The sequence below is a fragment of the Pleurodeles waltl genome, chromosome 4_1 (genome assembly GCF_031143425.1).
Source record: "Pleurodeles waltl isolate 20211129_DDA chromosome 4_1, aPleWal1.hap1.20221129, whole genome shotgun sequence".
In the NCBI taxonomy this organism is placed as follows: Eukaryota; Metazoa; Chordata; class Amphibia; order Caudata; family Salamandridae; genus Pleurodeles; species Pleurodeles waltl.
The window spans coordinates 30,129,031-30,147,788 of NC_090442.1; positions in this window are offsets into that span (position 1 = coordinate 30,129,031).

Here is an 18,758-nt window from a genome sequence, read left to right on the forward strand (position 1 = left end):
TGGGGGCCCCTGCACTGCCCATGCCACTGGCAGTGCAGGGGCCCCCTAACAGGGCCCCAGAGAGATTTTCACTGTCTGCATTGCAGACAGTGAAAATCGCGACGGGTGCAACTGCACCCGTCGCACCCCTGCAACACCGCCGGCTCCATTCGGAGCCGGCTTCAATGTTGCAGGGCCTTTCCTGCTGGGCCGGCGGGCGCTCCTTTGGCGGGCGCCCGCCGGCCCAGCGGGAAAGCCAGAATGGCCTCCGCGGTCTTTTGACCGCGGAGCGGCCAAGTGGCGCTTCCCGTTTGGCTGGCGGCAACCGCCGCCAGCCAAACTCAGAATGACCCCCTGTATGTGTAAATAAGAGTGATTTAGAGATATATATCTGTATATTTTTGTATGACATGTATATTGGCACATTACAATATTTGGCCGAATTTCGCATTGTCTTTGCATTCTTCTGGGGGGATTGTGGGTTGTTAATGTGATTTTTGTGACTGCATTAGTGTGTATGTTGTCTAATGCGAGGGTGGGGGTGGGGGTGTTTGGTGGGTGTCCCCCTGACTTTTGCCTCCCCCGTGTCGTAGATGCAGTACTCACCGGTATCTTCTGCGCCTATGTAGCTGTTGGTCGTAAAGGAGCAGAAAGACAAGGGCAGGGAGTATTTGGAGTTCCGGGTCCATGGAGTCCTCGTTCCTCGTGGGATGTGTTCAGGTGAGCGTTTTCCCATTGCAGAAACTGTTTCCGCCATGTTTTAATCCACGGTGAATCCGCCCCGGAAAAGGTGGCGGATTGGCGGGTTGTAATAGTGTGGGCGGTACATTGTCTTCCGCCTGTCTGTTGGCGGTGACCGTCGCACTGCTTGTCTGTACCGCCGTGGTGGGTGGTGTGTTAAAGTGGCTGTCTTTGTTGGCGGTTTCCGCTAGGGTCATAATTCCCTTTTTTTGTCCGTCGGCCTGTTTGCGGTATTACCGCACCTTTTACACCGTCCGCCAGGGTTGTAATGACCCCCTTCATGAGTCCAAAGTACTCGTCGAGGGACTTAAAGTCCCTATATATGATCCTAGGATGACCCACCAGGTACTACTTCACCTTGTTCACAAATGGATACAGACTAGTGAAGTCGTAGTAGTGTATTTTCTCAAGCTCACCAGAGACCCGGTACCGTTGTATGGTGTTTGTATGGCCGCCGAATAAGGCGTTGAGGGGTTCCAACAGTGCTGGTAACTGCCGGCTCATAATAAAAGTGCCCAGTTCTGCATCTTTTGTTAGCTCTTCTAACCACTCGAGTTCCCAGAGGGTTCTCGGAACAAAGCCACTGCTTTCAATATACTGCGCCTTCGCCAGAGTCCGATGATGCAGATGTTTAAACGTGGTGCCCTGCAGTCTATTAAACTAGTGGGGTTTGTAACAACGCATAAACCTGTGGTAAAAGCAACCGTTGAACTCAAGGCGGTTGGTACCCCGTTAATTAATGCATACCCATCTAGGTAGTAGCGGCCCAGCATGTTGAATGAAGATGTTCTCTTTCTCCGAGACGTACATGAGCCACTTAATAGACGGGGTGGAGTAACATTTCTATTTAACGTTATAGAGGTCAGGCGGTACTAGAGCTATGGTTTCAGGTTTTAAAAACATGTGCTGATAAATAGACATGCACATTGAAGCCAAAGTAATGTTCTTAAATGGGTATAGTATTCCATGTTTATTTTTCTCTTACGGGATCTGGTTTTAATAAGCCTGACCTGTTCGTCATCTCCACCACAACGTCTCTGAATCTTTTCGCAAGATCATGACATCCGCCTGGCAGTAAGCTTGTAACTCTGTTTAAAAATTAAACCAATTTTCGCGGTTTTCATCGTACCACTGTAGAAAGCTCTCTTTTTCAGATGGCATCATGTACTCGACGCCGTAACTGTCGGGCGGAAGCATAGGACCACTGTAATTCTGATCAGCCCATGTGTTAAAAAAGTAAAGGAAATAACCTTTACAGCCCTCAAAACCAAAGGCTTTTGGCAACTTGCTCAACTTCATGGGCAGAAAATTCAAGGTGTCTATGAACCTAATTTCAAAAGGCACAACCTTTAACAGCATCAATTTGGAACCCTGGGTGATGAGCTCCACAGCCAGCTTTTCACAAATCAGGTCCCGGTGAATAAAGAATGAGTCGTACACTTTTGAGTTGTGAGCCAGCATTGTATACTCGTAGTATTTTGGCTGCATGAACTTGTTGAGGAAATCATTCACACATGACCGGCCTTCAAACTCCCAGTTTTCATCGGCTGTTAGATGATGGGCGTAAATGTAGTTAGGCTGGTGCACACCCGTCTCTGGCGTACAGTCTATATCAAATACAATATAGTCTGTTTTTTTCTGGGGGAAGCCTTCGAGCATGTAACACTTGTGTGCTATTCCGGCTATAAAATACGCTTTACATGTGGGACATTGCATACCTTTACAATTGTGGTTGTCGGCCTTGTAACGCCCGCAAGCCCCACAGTCCGATTTACGGACGCACTGTGCTAGGCTGATGTGTATGTTTAAGCAGTCTTACAACCAACAAAACATCTTACATGTGGCGCAGTTCACTTTCTGAGCATCGTGATTGACGCACCCGTCCATCTGACACATTTTACAGTACATTTCACACTGGTGTTTGGTCCAGTTGTTGTATATGTGGTCGCAATGCTCACACATGTACTTGGCGCCTAGAAAACCCTTCAGGTTCAAGATATGGTAAAAGTGTGATGTAGCACCTAAACCGTCTAGTGTTTCACACATTCACTGGTAGTGAAGTACTTCCAAGAACCACTGTGGTACAGAACTTTTACCGTAACGACAAAGGGGTTCTCAAATAGGTCCAGGTCCCCAAAAACAACCAGTCTGTCGGGCAGTAGTTGAAGCGCCTTGTGGGCTGCAGCCGCCATCGACATAACGACGTTGACTGGGGTAGCGCGGTCCCCCAACAACCCCACGATGATTGCCGCCAGACACATATTGGTAGCGCCTGTGTTAAAGTCGGGTAACAATCGATATTTCTTGCCAATGATTTTACTGTACATGATGCTCTTTAAGGTTCTGGAAGCACCGCCCTCACGACTCCTAACAATGAGGGCGATGATTCTAAGGGTCCCGTACACCAGTAATTCAGCCTTGCTCTGTAAAAGCTTAGACAGGTTTTCTAGAAACGTCAAAGAGTCAAACACATCCTGAGGCGACCTTCTGGTGAACAGAGGACTGTTGAGACCCTGCCCCTGAAAACGCAGCTGAAAGAAATTGTTAGGCCCCACATCGTGTAACAATAGTTCGATGAACGTTTGCATGGCCCGGTGTATAGCTATAACACCATGATCAGAGGAGTTTAGACAGTCTAGATTAACGAACCTTAACTCCTCATAGTGCTATGTAGCATTAAACCTCTCTACAGTACGACTGTACCTTCTTACACTTTCCAAAAACACCGGTTCTGAATCCTCAGCTTGAGGACCGGTGGAGGCTGGAGGGCTCCCGGGGGTATCATCCGATGGTAGTTGACTACGGTTAGTTGTTGGGGTATTTTTTTGCCTCTTTGTAATGCTTAGTCTCGCTTTCTTCAATTTTCTTATTAAAAGCTCACCGTTTCTAGCGCTACTAGCCCACATCTGTTTTTTACAAGCCCAGCTGGTTTTTGGCAACAGACCACAGCCTAGTTGAACAATAGTAGGGGTGTTTACAGGAGTTGCCCTTGACATTTCACCTAATATGGGCGGGGATCCTTCAGGATGTTTGGGGTTGAGCCTGCTGTGAACTTTACCCCTTGAGGCCCTGAAAATGCCTATATTCTCTCCTAACTTTAAATGTTGAGGCCTTATGAGGACTTTAAGCATAACTCATTTATTGTTACATGCATAACCAACTCATAAAATCTCGTAAAAAGGTTGTAAAAGACAAAACAAAAGTCTCTCAAGGTGTCATCTGTTAAGCCCCCATGCTCTGAAAGTAGAATACACAAAGCCATTTGTTCACATTTTCTCAAAAACCATACACTGTTCATTTATGACGAGCAACATAAGCTCTAGGATTCTCTTTGTAAAGCATTATTTATATCATTCCAAGGGATCCATAACCTTATTTTACGCATATCACAATACCGCCTATGGTCTTTATAACGCCATATAATTACAGTAATTATTATAAAAATATATAACTCAACACAATTTAAAAACATTACAGTTCATTGAATATACTCATGTACAATGGGCTGGAAGCCAGATCCTAGGATCCACGCCATGTTTTCGCCCTAGCTCTCCAATGCTCTGAACCATGTGTGGGGGCGGAGCTAACTCTAAACTCCAACCTCCAGGGGGGAGCAAATAGGCTGAGCCAGCTCCAACACCCTAGACACCGTCTTTTTGAAAAAGTGCTTGCTGTGGCGGCAGCATGGGTGCACCCTGCGTTATGCTCAACATTTCCCCAGGACAACAGGACTCTGACCTAAGGTGGGTGGACGGGGGTTTGTGGAGCTTGAGCCTGCTGCTCCCCCACCCTTGATAAGTTGTATGGTTGGGGCTCTGGGGACTATAGGGGAGCAGAGGACACAGAGCATCCTGTAGCCCCCCCAGTAATTGTTTGTTTAGTTTTTATTTAGTTATTTATTTTTTATTAATTTCATTTTTATTTATTTATTTATTTGCCCCTTTTATTTTATTTACCATATAAAATAAATAAATAAATATAAATGCGGCCATGTGGGCCCCTGAGGGCCCCAAGCCTCATGCTCGGGTTCCAAGGGCCTCAACCTTATTTGTACACTATAAGGGCCTGAGGGCCCAAGCGCGTGAGGCTTGCGTACCTCACACCATCTGAGGTTTCCCCATGCACCATATGGTGGCAGGAGGCCTCACACCTCGTGCTAGACCCTCTCTAATCCCCCAAGGGGGGCTGGAGGGGGCCTAATACGAGGTACGAGGCCTCCTGGCATTATCCCGGCCTGGCCTGCTCTCAGATGCCGCACAGCCTCTGAGAACAGATCTATTCTGCTGATAACGAAGGGCTTCGAGCCGTACAGCGCTCAGGGACCCTCATTACCAACTCATCTCTCTGCTCTCAGAGACCGCGTGGCCTCTGAGAGTGGAGCTGTTAAGTTAATAAGGAAGGTCTCCGAGGCGCACAGCTCTCGGAGACCCTCGTTATTAACTTAACAACTCCGCTCTCAGAGACCACTCGATGTTAAATTAATAACTGGGGTCCCCGAGCGCTGGGCGCCTTGGGGACCCCAGGGCTTAATTTGTTAATAAAAACGCGCCAGTGCCCAAAGCCCTCCTCTTAAACATCCGGCTGCTACAATTAAATGGGCTAACACTGAATATTGAGGCTGAGTAAATCTAACGCCATCTCGAGCCTCTACAAAACATTTAAAGCCTCCCCCTCCCCCTACATCTCGCTCTTGCAGTTTTCTGCTTTCTCCCATTGTGAAGCTTTTTTGTTTTTCTCTTTCTCCGTCTTTCATATATATCTTTTGCTTGCAGTAAATGTTTGAGGCAGTAGAATAAGTGCAGCCCTTCAAAAAAAAAATAGATGCAAATGCTCAGCCACCAGAACCAGCAGGTACAAATTAAGCATGACCTCCAACCCTCCAAAATAAGTGCAGACCCTCAAAAATACGGGCATATGCTCAACACCAGAACCAACATATACAAATTAAGCATTGCCTCCACCCCTCAAAATGAGTGCAGACCCTCAAAAATAAGTGCAAATGTGTGGCACCAAAACCAGCAAGTAGAAATTAAGCATGACCTCTAACCCCACAAAATAAATGCAGACCCTCAAAAATAAGTGCAAATGCTCAACACCAGAACCAGCAAGTACAAATTAAGCTTTACCTCAACCCGCCAAAATAAATGCAGACCCTCAAAAATAAGTGCAAATATCAACACCAGAACCAACAAGTACAAATTAAGCATTGCCTCTATCCTCCAAAATAAATGCAGACCCTCAAAAATACGTGCCAATGCCCAACACCAGAACCAACATGCACAAATTAAACACTGTACCCCACATCTCACCACAAGCCACCTCCAACATACATTAATATCATTTTAAAAACATGTGGATTTTACTCTATAGTTAAAAAAGGTTGGGGCTAACGGCTATGTTAAACTACAATAGAACATATACAAACAGCACATAGTTACAGACCTTAAATAAAAGAGGCTTAGCATCATCAGTCTGTTCTGTGCCCTTCATATTTTTCTCCTTAGGGTGCTCTGGAAGCCCAAGCTCTCTGTAAACTTCCAGTGTGTAGTTCAGAAAAAGAGGCCTGTGAATGCGGGGTGTTTTTATATGGCCCACAATGTGTTGATTATGCATAGGTTTTTTGTGGGTGGGGCTGGGCTTAGAAATAGACATCTTTTTTAGGGGAGACATTGCTTGTCTTAGGTCTATTTCAGAACTTTTTTAAACTGCCTGGTCACGTTATACATTACCATCTGCTGAACAGCTTCGACCCATGGCCTGGGAACACTTGGAGAAACATCTGTTTTAGGTTTACACTGTCTGTCTTCTGTTTATCTCAAAACTTTTTTAATTGTATGGTCACTTCAGACACTGCCATCTGCTGAACACCTCTGACCCATGGCCTGGGAACACTTGGGGATACATCTGTTTTAGGCTTGCAGTGTCTGTCTTCTGTTTATTTAAAAACTTTTTCAATGGTCGAGTTAATTTAGACTCTGACATATGCGGAGCACCTTTGAACCCATGTCTAGGAACTCTGAGGGCCATATTTATACTTTTTGACGCAAAACTGCGCTAACGCAGTTTTGCGTCAAAAAAATTAGCACCGGCTAACGCCATTCTGAAGCGCCATGCGGGCGTCGTATTTATTCAATGACGTTAGCCGGCGTTAGCCGCCGGCGCTGCCTGGTGTGCGTGAAAAAAAACGACATACACAAGGCTGCGCCGGCGTAGGGGAATATGGAGATTGGGCGTCAAAAAATGGGGCAAGTCAGGCTGAGGCAAAATTTCCACCTCAACCCGATTTGCGTCATTTTTTTCGACGCCCAACACCCATTGAAATGACTCCTGTCTTAGCAAAGACAGGAGTCATGCCCCCTTGCCCAATGGACATGCCCAGGGGACTTATGTCCCCTGGGCATGGTCATTGGGCATAGTGGCATGTAGGGGGGCACAAATCAGGCCCCCCTATGCCACTTCAAAAAAAATATATATATACTTACCTGAACTTACCTTAATGTCCCTGGGGTGGGTCCCTCCATCCTTGGACGTCCTCCTGGGGTGGGCAAGGGTGGCAGGGGGTGTCCCTGGTGGCATGGGAGGGCACCTGTGGGCTCATTCTGAGCCCACAGGTCCCTTAATGCCTGCCCTGACCCAGGCGTTAAAAAACGGCGCTAACGCGGGTACACGTCATTTTTTTTGACCTGCCCACTCCCGGGCGTCATTTTTGCCCGGGAATATAAATACGACGCATATGCATCGGAGTCATTTTTTTAGACGGGAACGCCTACCTTGCATATCATTAACGCAAGGAAGGTGTTCATGCTAAAAAATGACGCAAACTCCATGAACTTTGACGCTAGACGCGTCTAAGGCCAAAGTATAAATATGGAGTTCGTTTTGCGTCGAATATGCGTCGAAAAAAACGACGCAAATTCGGCGCAAACGGAGTATAAATATGCCCCTTAGTGTTGCATCTGTTTTAGGCTTGCAATGCATGTGTCCGTTTCTTTCAAAACATTTTTAATTGCATGGTCACTTTAGACTTTGACATATGCTGAGCATCTTTGAACCCACGTCTGGGAACTTTTTGGGGCATATTTATACTCTGTTTGCGCCGAATGTGCGTCAAAGAGTTGAAGAAACGACGAAGAAACCCTCAACATCATGAACAGCATTCACTCCGGCTCATCCTCCGTCCCCTGCCTCCACCACATCTTCAACAAAGCAGGCAGCACCATCACTCCCAAACTCCGGCACATCATCAACCACTCCTTTGAAACCGCCACCTTCCCAGAAATCTGGAAACACGTTGAAATCAACCCCTTACCGAAGAAACCCACTGCAGACCCAGATGACCTCAAGAACTTCCGGCCCATCTCTCTGCTCCCCTTCCCAGTGAACGTCATCGAAAAAGCTGTCAACAGACAACTCACCAAACACATCGAAGACAACATCCTGAACCCTTCACAGTCAGGCTTCCGGAACAACCACAGCACCGAGACCACCCTCCGCGCCGCCATAGATGACATTCCGAACCTCCTAGAGAGGGGTGAGACCGCGGCTCTCATCCTCCTCGACCTGTCCGCTGCCTTCGATACCATCTCCCACCACACTCTACAGTCTTGTCTATATGATGCAGGCATCCACAACAGGGCACTAGAATGGATCACCTCCTTCCTCACTGACAGGACCCAAAAAGTCTGACTCCCCCACTTCTACTCAGAGGCCACCAAGATCTAGGGCCAGATGTAGCAAATTCCCAAATTGCGACTTGCAATTTGCGAGTCCCGTCCCTGCGACTCGCAAATTGCAAGTCGCAATTTGGGATGCAGAAAGGTGTCTCAGACACCTTCTGCTAGTCGTTACGGGGTCGCAAGGACCCACCTCATTAATATTAATGAGGTGGGTCGCAATTTGCGACCCCAAAGCGATTCAGGGCACTCACGGGGATGGAGGCCTGCTGGGAACAGCAGACCTCCATGTCCGTGACTGCTTTTAAATAAAGCAGGTTTTTTTTTTCAAAGTGCAACCCGTTTTCCTTAAAGGAAAACGAGCTGCACTTTGAAAAATAAACCAAAACCTTTAGTTTCGGTATTTTTCAGGGCAGGTAGTGGTCCATTGGACCACTGCCTGCTCTGAAAAATTATTTTCTATGCCAGACACAAAGGGGAAGGGGTCCCATGGGGACCCCTTCCCGTTTGCAACTGGGTTACCATCCACTTCAAGTGGATGGTAACTGCGAGTCCATTTGCAAATGGAATTACATCACATTGTGACTCGCAAATAGGAAGGGAACACCCCTTCCTATTTACGACTCGGAAATGCATTTTGCGAGTCGGTTCCGACTCGCAAAATGCATTTCTACATCTCAAAGTGGCTTTAGCGACTCGCAAACAGCGATTTTCGCCGTTTGCGACTCGCTAAAGCTTTCCTACATCTGGCCCCTAGTGTGGTGTCCCACAAGGCTCCTCTCTGAACCCCACTCTCTTCAACCTCTACCTGGCCCAACTAGCAACCATCGCCAGACACCATGTGCTCAACATCGTCTCATACGCCGACGACACACAGCTAATCATCTCCCTCACCACGACCTGCACACAGCCAAAGCCAGCCTCCACAACGGAATGAAGGCAGTCGCCGCCTAGATGAAGACTAGCTGCCTCAAGCTAAATCCTGACAAAACAGAAGTCCTCGTCATCGGCAATAACCACTCCACCTGGGAAGACTTGTGGTGGCCCACTGCCCTCGGAAGCACTCCGGCCTACCGACCATGCCTGCAACCGTGGCTTTATCCTGGACTCAGCACTCTCGATGAACCGCCAAGTCAGCGCAATCTCCTCAACACCATGCGCATGCTCCAGAAGATCTTCAAATGGATCCCAACCAAATCCAAAAGAACATTCACCCAGGCCCTCGTCAGCAGTCGCCTAGACAACAGCAACGCACTCTACACTGGAACCACCGCCAAGGTATGGAAAAGACTGCAACGCATCTGTAACGTCTCTGCCCGTCTCATCAAGAACACCCCCACACACAGCTGCACCTCCTCCCTACTGAGAGACTTGCACAGGCTCTCAATAGACAAGAGAATAACATTCACGCTTCTCACGCACGCCTACAAAGCACTCCACAACACCGGAGCAGAATACCTCAACCGCAGACTCCACTTCCACACGCCCGCCATACAGCTCCGCTGACCTCAACCTCGCTGCCATCCCACTCATCCAGAAGACTACAGCCAGAGGAAGATGCTTCTCATACCGCCAAGACCTGGAACTCCCTCCCCGTCCACCTCAGAAGATCTCCCACTCTGTCTTCCACTGATCCCCAACTGATCATCAATGACTGTTTCCTTGCTGCCCCCCCCAGCTCCTTGAGACCCTAGCTGGTGACTAGTCGCGCTCTGGAATTCCGCTGATTGATTGATTCAGTGTTACCTGACCTTTGATTTGCGCCAAATGTGCGACAAAATTTTTGCCATACTTTCGGCGCAAGCAGGGGCCCATATTTATACTTTTTTAGCGCCGCATTTGCGCCGTGTTTTGGCACAAAAACGGTGCAAACTTATAAAATATAATAGTATTTTGTAAGTTTGCGCCAATTTTGCGTAAAAAAATTACGCAAATGCGGTGCTAAAAAAGTATAAATATTGGCCAGAGTATAAATATGCCCCAGTGTGCTGCAGGAGGACTGGACTAGGGACGCCTAGTGACGGCCTGTGGTACTGCAGCCTGGTGTACTCGGATGTGCTGTAGGACTGGACTAGGGATGCCTAGTGATGGCCTGTAGTACGTTAGCCTGGTGTACACAGAGTGAGCTGCAGGACTGGACTAGGGACGCCAGGTCTGAGGCGTGTCAAAAAATGGTGCAAGTCAGGTCTGAGGCAAAAATCAGGCCTCACACCGGACTTGCGCCATTTTATTTGACGCACAATCCCCATTGACATGACTCCTGTCATAGCAAAGACAGGAGTCATGCCCCCTTGCCCAATGGCCATGCCCAGGGTACTTATGTCCCCTGGGCATGGTCAATGGTCATAGTGGCATGTAGGGGGGCCCAAATCAGGCCCCCCTATGCCACTTAAAAAAAATAAAAAAATATACTTACCAGAACTTACCTTTCCTTCCCTGGGATGGGTCCCTCCATCCTTGGGTGTCCTCCTGGGGTGGGGAAGGGTGGCAAGGGTTGTCCCTGGGGGCATGGGAGGGCACCTCTGGGCTCCTTCCAAGCCCACAGGTCCCTTAACGCCTGCCCTGACCCAGGCGTTAAAAAACAGCGCCCATCAGGCTGGGCGCCGTTTTTTAAGGCCCGCCCCCTCCTGTGCGCCAAAATGACGCGGGAGTATAAATAAGGCGCACAGGCCTTAAAGTAATTTTTTGGAAGGGAACGCCTACCTTGCATATAATTAACGCAAGGCAGGTTCCCCCTTCCAAAAAATGACGCACATGGTGGGATTTTGACGTCCGCGGGGTCGGGCGTCAAAGTATAAATATGGGGCAGGGTTTGCGCCAAATGTGCGTCAAAATTTTGTTAAGTACTGCAGCCTGGTGTACACAGAGTGTGTTGCAGGAACACTGGACTAGGGAAGCCTAGTGATGGTATGTGGTACTGGAGCCTGGTGTACACAGAGTGTGCTGCAGGACTGGACTAGGGATGCCTAGTGACGGCCTGCAGTACTGTAGCCTGGTGTACAGAGGACCATATTTATACTTTTTAGCGCCGCATTTGCGTAGTTTTTTTTACACAAAATCAGCACAAACTTACAAACTACAATTATATTTCATAAGTTTGCACTGCTTTTGCATCAAAAAACGATGCAAATGCGGCACTAAAAAAGTGTAAATATGGGCCTGAGTGTGCTGCAGGATCAGTGGACTAGGTAGGCCTAGTGACGGCCTGCAGTACTGCAGCCTGGTGTACACAGAGGCCCATATTTATACTTTTTAGCGCCACATTTGTGCCGCTTTTTGATGCAAATGCCGCACTAAAAAAGTATAAATATGGGCCAGAGTGTACTGCAGGAGGACTGAACTAGGTACGCCTAGTGACGGCCTGCGGTACTGCAGCTTGGTGTCTACAGTGTGCTGCAGGTGGGCTTTACTAGGGACACCTAGTGACAGCCTGTGATACTGCAGCCTGGTGCACACAGAGGCCCATATTTATACTTTATTAGCGCCGCATTTGCATCATTTTGTGACGCAGAAGCAGTGCAAACTTACAAAATACAATTGCCTGCGCTGATTTTGTGTCAAAAAACAACGCAAATGCAGGGCTAAAAAGTATAAATATGGGCTTGAGTGTGCTGCAGGACTGGACTAGGGACACATAGTGACGGCTTGTGGTACTGCAGCCTGGTGTACACAGAGGCCCATATTTATACTTTTTTAGCGCCACATTTGCGTCATTTTTTTACGCAAAAGCGGTGGAAACTTACAAAATCCAATTGTATTTTGTAAGGTTGCGCTGGTTTTGCGTCAAAAAGCAGCGCAAATGCGGTGCTAAAAAAGTATAAATATGGGCCAGAGTGTGCTGCAGGACTGGACTAGGGACACCCAGTGACAGCCTGCGGTACTACAGCCTGGTGTACACAGTGTGCTGCAGGAGGGCTGGACTAGGGATACCTAGTGACGGCCTGTGGTACTGCAGCCTGGGGTACACAGAGTGTGCTCCAGATCTAGACTAGGGACACGGAGTGACGGCCTGTGGTACTGCAGCCTGGTGTACATAGAGTGTGCTGCATGGAGGACTGGACTAGGGACGCCTAGTGATGGCCCGTGGTAGTGCAGGCTGGCGTCTGCAGAGTGTGCTGCATGACTGGACTAGGGACACCCCGTGACAGCCTGCGGTACTACAGCCTGGTGTACACAGTGTGCTGCATGGAGGACTGGACTAGGGACGCCTAGTGATGGCCCGTGGTACTGCAGCCTGGGGTACACAGAGTGTGCTGCACGACTGGACTAGGGACGCCTATTGACGGCCTACGGTACTACAGCCTGGTGTACACAGTGTGCTGCATGGAGGACTGGACTAGTGACGCCTAGTGACGGCTCGTGGTACTGCAGGCTGGCGTCTGCAGAGTGTGCTGCATGACTGGACTAAGGACACCTAGTGACGGCCTGTGGTACTGCAGCCTGGTGTACGCAGAGTGTGCTGCACGACTGGACTAGGGACGCCTATTGACGGCCTACGGTACTACAGCCTGGTGTACACAGTGTGCTGCATGGAGGACTGGACTAAGGACACCTAGTGACAGCCTGTGGTACTGCAGCCTGGTGTACGCAGAGTGTGCTGCACGACTGGACTAAGGACACCTAGTGACGGCCTGTGGTACTGCAGCCTGGTGTACGCAGAGTGTGCTGCACGACTGGACTAAGGACACCTATTGACGGCCTACGGTAGTACAGCCTGGTGTACACAGTGTGCTGCATGGAGGACTGGACTAGTGACGCCTAGTGACGGCTCGTGGTACTGCAGGCTGGCGTCTGCAGAGTGTGCTGCAGGACTGGACTAGGGACGCCTAGTGACGGCCTACGGTACTACAGCCTGGTGTACACAGAGTGTGCTGCATGGAGGACTGGACTAGTGACGCCTAGTGACGGCCTACGGTACTGCACCCGGGTGTCTACAGAGCTGCTGCAGTAGGATATTCAGGAAGGGAGCTAATAACTCTCACGCTGACGCTCATGGCGGCCATGGCGCTTTGAATCGACCGCTTCTGTCAAGTGTTTCACCCACTTGCCTTTCTGCTCTCCTCGGCTCTGCGCCTTCGCTTGTTTTCTTTGATGTGGACTTTAGTACAGATCGGCATTTGAAGATTTGCCATTGTTTCATTTTATTTTTCCCATCTATATTTTATGTGGGAACTGGGAGAGCTGATGCCGAGGCTCGAACCGGGAATCACAGTCCCCAACTCTGCAGCTCGGTACGTCACGGTCCATCCTCTCAGACCCTAACTTGTTTACACATTTTAAAGTTATTGTGGTCTGCTATAAAGGGTTCTGAAACTGTAAAGGGAAATACAACTAAACAAGTTCTCTTAAAAAATATTTAGGATGTAGTGTACGGATAGATTTGAATAAATCCATGGTTGGCAAATGCTTCGCTGAATTGATGGTAAACGTGAATATTCACTGTCGTTAAAAGCTCTACTCCGGGGTAACGTGTTCATATCGGAAGCGGGTAACAACCGTCCAGTGCGGCGCTGCTCAATCTTTGTGATCTTGGGAACATGACTTGGCCTATCTGCGCCTCATTTGCCTTAAATAGAACTATTGGGAGAAGTTACGCAATGACTCCTTTCCAGCCTCCCCAGTGTTGCCCACACTGAGCGTTTACCGCGGCGCATCCTGCACGGCTGGGGCGCTTTAATGTCATTAACACTTCCCCCAAGAGTCACTTTACTGTGCTTTGTTTATGCTTCACACGCGTCATGCATGCCCTGCTCCGCACACATTACATGTATGGATGCTTTTTGGGGTTCACTGCTGCGCATCTATGTGAAGTTGCACTGCCCTCAGGTGCTTGTGTCTGGTTTATGCTTTAGGGCCCATATTTATACTTTTTCATGCAAAACTGCGCTAACGCACTTTTATGTGAAAAAGTTTACCACCAGATAGAGCCATTCCAAGACGGCGTCCGGGCGTCTTATTTATGGAATGGCACAATCTGACACAAAGGGTGCGCTAACATCATTTAAAAGGACGTTAGCCAGGTGGGGGTGGCGGTATAGGAGAAGGGGGTTTAGCACCAAAAAATGACGTTAGGCAGGTTAGAGCAACAAAAGATGACTCTAACCAGATTAGTGTAATTTCTTGGCTAAACCTACCATACCACAGGAGTCATGCCCTCCCCGCAATGGCCAGCACAGGGGACAAGGGTCCCCTGGCATGGCCATTGCACCAGAGCCATGGAGGGGGACCCATTTTAGGGCCCCCAATGTGACTCTGAAAAATTAAACAAAGTACTTACCTGTACTTACATTTACTTGCCTGGGATGGGGTCCCACACCCTTTGCTGTCCCTCTGGTGAGGGTGTACCTGGGGCCTGGGGAGGGCACCTGTCAGCACTTTCCATGGTGTTCCACCATGGAAATGGGCCCAGAGGTCCCCTAACGCCCGCCCTGACCCTGGCGTTAACTAATGGCACTAAGAAGGCTTAGCGCCACTATTAAGGCCCGCCTATCTCCCGTGCACCATTTTTGTATGGGAGGATAAATAAGGCACCTAGGCCCTAGAGTCATTTTTTGCCCAGGAACGCACACCTTGCATCTCATAGACACAAGGTTTTTCCCCGCTAGCAAAAAATTACTTAAAACATGCACCTAAATGCGCGTTGGTTTTGTCTGGTTTATGCTTTAAATATGCAATAGTAGTGTTTGGTTCATTCTTTAAACGCGTGCCACGCGCTAGGGTCACAATATTCCTGTAAGGTACGCAGTTTGGGTTTCACACTAAGGGGCATATTTATACTCTGTTTTCACCGAATGTGCGTCAAACATTTTGACGCACATTCCTGGCAAACCGTGCACCATATTTAAACTTTGTCCAAAAACCTCAGTGTGCGTAATTTTTTGGATGCGGGAAACCGCCTTGCATTAATGACATGCAAGGTGGGCGTTCCCGTCTAAAAAATGACTTTATACTCTGGCGTCATTTTGACGCACTGGAGGGGGCGGGTCTTAAAAAATGGCGCACAGCCTGCTGTGCGCCTTTTTTTAACGCCTGGGTGAGGGTAGGCGTTAAGGGACCTGTGGGCCCACTTCCGTGGTCTCAGAGCATTGAAGCAGTCCAGAGGTGCCCTTCCCGGCCCCCAGGGACACCCCCTGCCACCCTCACCCATTCCAGGAGGAAACCCATGGATGGGGGGACCCATCCCAGGTAAGTACAGCTAAGTTGAGGTAAGTATTATTTTTTTATTTTTTTAAGTGGTATAGGGGACCCTAATTTGGGCCCCCCTACATGCCACTGTGCCCAATGGACAGAAGTCCCCTGGGCATGGCCATTGGGCAGGGGGGTATGACTCCTGTCTTTGCTAAGACAGGAGTCATTTCAATGGGGGTTGTGCGCCAAAAAATGGCGCAAGTCCGGTTTGAGCCATGATTTTTGACTCACACCTGACTTGCACCATTTTGTGACGCACAACCCCCATTTTCCCCTCCGCCGGCTAACGTCAATCCTTAAATAAGGTGCCCGCATGGTACGTAGGAATGGCGTTAGCCGGCGGTAAATTTTTTGACGCAAACCAGCGCTGGCGCTGGTTTGCGTCAAAAAGTATAAATATGGCCCTAAGAACACGCACTTTACTCGCTCTAAGGATGCTGCTTTGTCTTTATTCCATCACTGCGGACACATTGCTTTGATTCTATCTTGTTTTCAGGTTTGGCTGTCTCTTGGTATTACAGTCTGCAAAGGGAGGGATATGTTGTGCGTTTCTTAATTGAAGTGTGTTTGTAGGTTTTACAGAATAAAGGGACAGATGTACTAAACTTTTTGCACGCCGCAAACAGCTAATTTTGCTCTTTGTGACATGCAAAAAGCACATTGCGATGCCCAAACCCCGTTTACCTGGTTACCGAATCGCAAAACGGGACTGCGAGTCACAATTTGAAAGGGGTGTTCCCTTCCTAATTGCGAGTCGCAGCGCGATGTTGTATTGTTTTGTGACCGCGAATGCGGTCGCAAAACAATCGCAGTTAGCACCCATGCTAACCCATTCGCAAAAGGGAAGGGGTCCCCAGGAGACCCCTTCCTTTTTGTGAATGGCATTAAAAACATTTTTCCAGAGCAGGCAGTGACACTGCCTGCTCTGAAAAAATGAAATTAAATGAAAACATTAACATTTTTAGTTTTGTATTGCATCTCGTTTTCCTTGAAGGAAAACGGGCTGCATTACAAAAAAAAGCCTGCTTTATTTAAAAGCAGTCACAGACATGGTGGTCTGCTGTCTCCAGCAGGCCACCATCCCTGTGAGTGCCGCAATTCTCAAGGGGGTCAGGGACACCATCCAACATTCGCACTTCAGAATTTTGCTACATCTGGCCCAAAATGTTTTGGGACATGTTATATACTGTAGGAGGCTGGCCTGGCTTATAGTGGGTACCTTGTGGTACTTATACCTTGTGCCAGGTCCAGTTATCCCTTATTAGTAGAATAGAGGTGTTTCTAGCAGCTTAGGCTTAGCTATGGCAAAGCAGCTTAGGCTGAACTAGGAGACATGCAAAGCTCCTACTATACCACTTATACCATATAGCACAATATCACAAGAAAACACAATACTCAGAGTTACTAAAAATAAAGGTACTTTATTTTAGTGACAATAGGCCAAAAGTATCTCAGAGGATACCCTCACTTAGGAGGTAAGTAATATACACAAATTATATGTACACAAACCCAAAACAGGTAAGTATCAGTAAGAAAAGTAGTGCAAACAATGTAGAATTACAATAGGATGCAATAGGTAAACATAGGCCTAGGGGCAACACAAACCATATACTCCAAAAGTGGAATGCAAATCACGAATGGACCCCAGACCTATGGTAGGTTGTAGAGGGTCGCTGGGAATGTGAAAAAACAGTAAGGGTGTCCAAGATACCCCACCCCAAGACCCTGAAAAGTAGGAGTAAAGTTACCCTACTACCCCAGAAAGACAGAATAGTCGTGATTGGGGATTCTGCAAGAACCACAAGCACCAGCAAAACACTGAAGACGGATTCCTGCACCAGTGGACCTGTAAAGGAAGGGGACCAATTCCAAGAGTCACGCAAGTGTCCAGGGGGGGCAGGAGCCAACTAAACCCTTGATGAAGGTGCAAAATGGGCTCCCTCTGGGTGGAAGAAGCTGAAGATTCTGCAACGACGGAAGGGGCCAGGAACTTCTCCTTTGGATGAAAGATGTCCCACAGCGTGCTGAAGGTTGCAGAGGTGTTTCCACACAGAAGTACCACAAACAAGCCTTGCTAGCTGCAAGAGTTGCAGTTGAGGATTTTGGGTGCTGCTGGGGACCAGGAAGGACCAGGATGTCGCCCCTTGGAGGATGAGACAGAGGGGGTACTCAGCAACTCAGAGAGCCCCTGCAGAAGCAGGCAGCACCCGCAGAAGTACCGGAACAGGCACTTAGAAGATCTGAGGACAGCGGTCGACTCAGAGTCACAAAGGACGGTCCCACGACGTCGGATTTCAACTCAGCGAGTTGGGCAATGCAGGACGGAGTGCTGGGGACCCAGGCTAGGCTGTGCACAAAGGAAGTCCTGTAAAAGTGCACAGAAGCTGGAGCAGCTGCAAATAACGCAGTATACCGGTTTGCTGTCTGGTGTGGGGAGGCAAGGACTTACCTCCACCAAATTTGGACAGAAGGGCCACTGGACTGTGGGAGACACTTGGGCCCAGCTCCTGTGTTCCAGGGCCCACGCTCGTCAGGATGAGAGGCGACCCAGAGGACCAGTGATGCAGTAATTTGGTTCCTGCATTGGCAGGGGGAAGATTCCGTCGACCCACGGGAGATTTCTTCTTGGCTTCCAGTGCAGGGTGAAGGCAAACAGCCCTCAGAGCATGCACCACCAGGAAACAGTCGAGAAAGCCGGCAGGATGAGGCGCTACAATGTTGCTGGTAGTCTTCTTGCTACTTTGTTGCGGTTTTGCAGGCATCCTGGAGCAGTCAGTGGTCGATCCTTGGCAGAAGTCGAAGAGGGAAGAGCAGAGGAACTCTGGTGAGCTCTTGCATTCATTATCTGAGGAATAGCCCAGAGGAGAGACCCTAAGTAGCCAGAAAAGGAGGTTTGCCTATTGAGAAAGGAGGTTTGGCTACTGAAAGAGGTAAGCACCTATCAGGAGGGGTCTCTGACATCACCTGCTGGCACTGACCACTCAGAGTAGTCCATTGTGCCCCAACACCCCTGAATCCAAGATGGCAGATGTCTGGGACACACTGTAGGAGCTCTGGGCACCTCCCCTTAGAGGTACTGGTCAGGGGAGTGGTCACTCCCCTTTTCTTTGTCCAGTTTCGCACCAGAGCAGGGCTGGGGGATCCCTGAACCAGTGTAGACTCGCTTATGCAGAGATG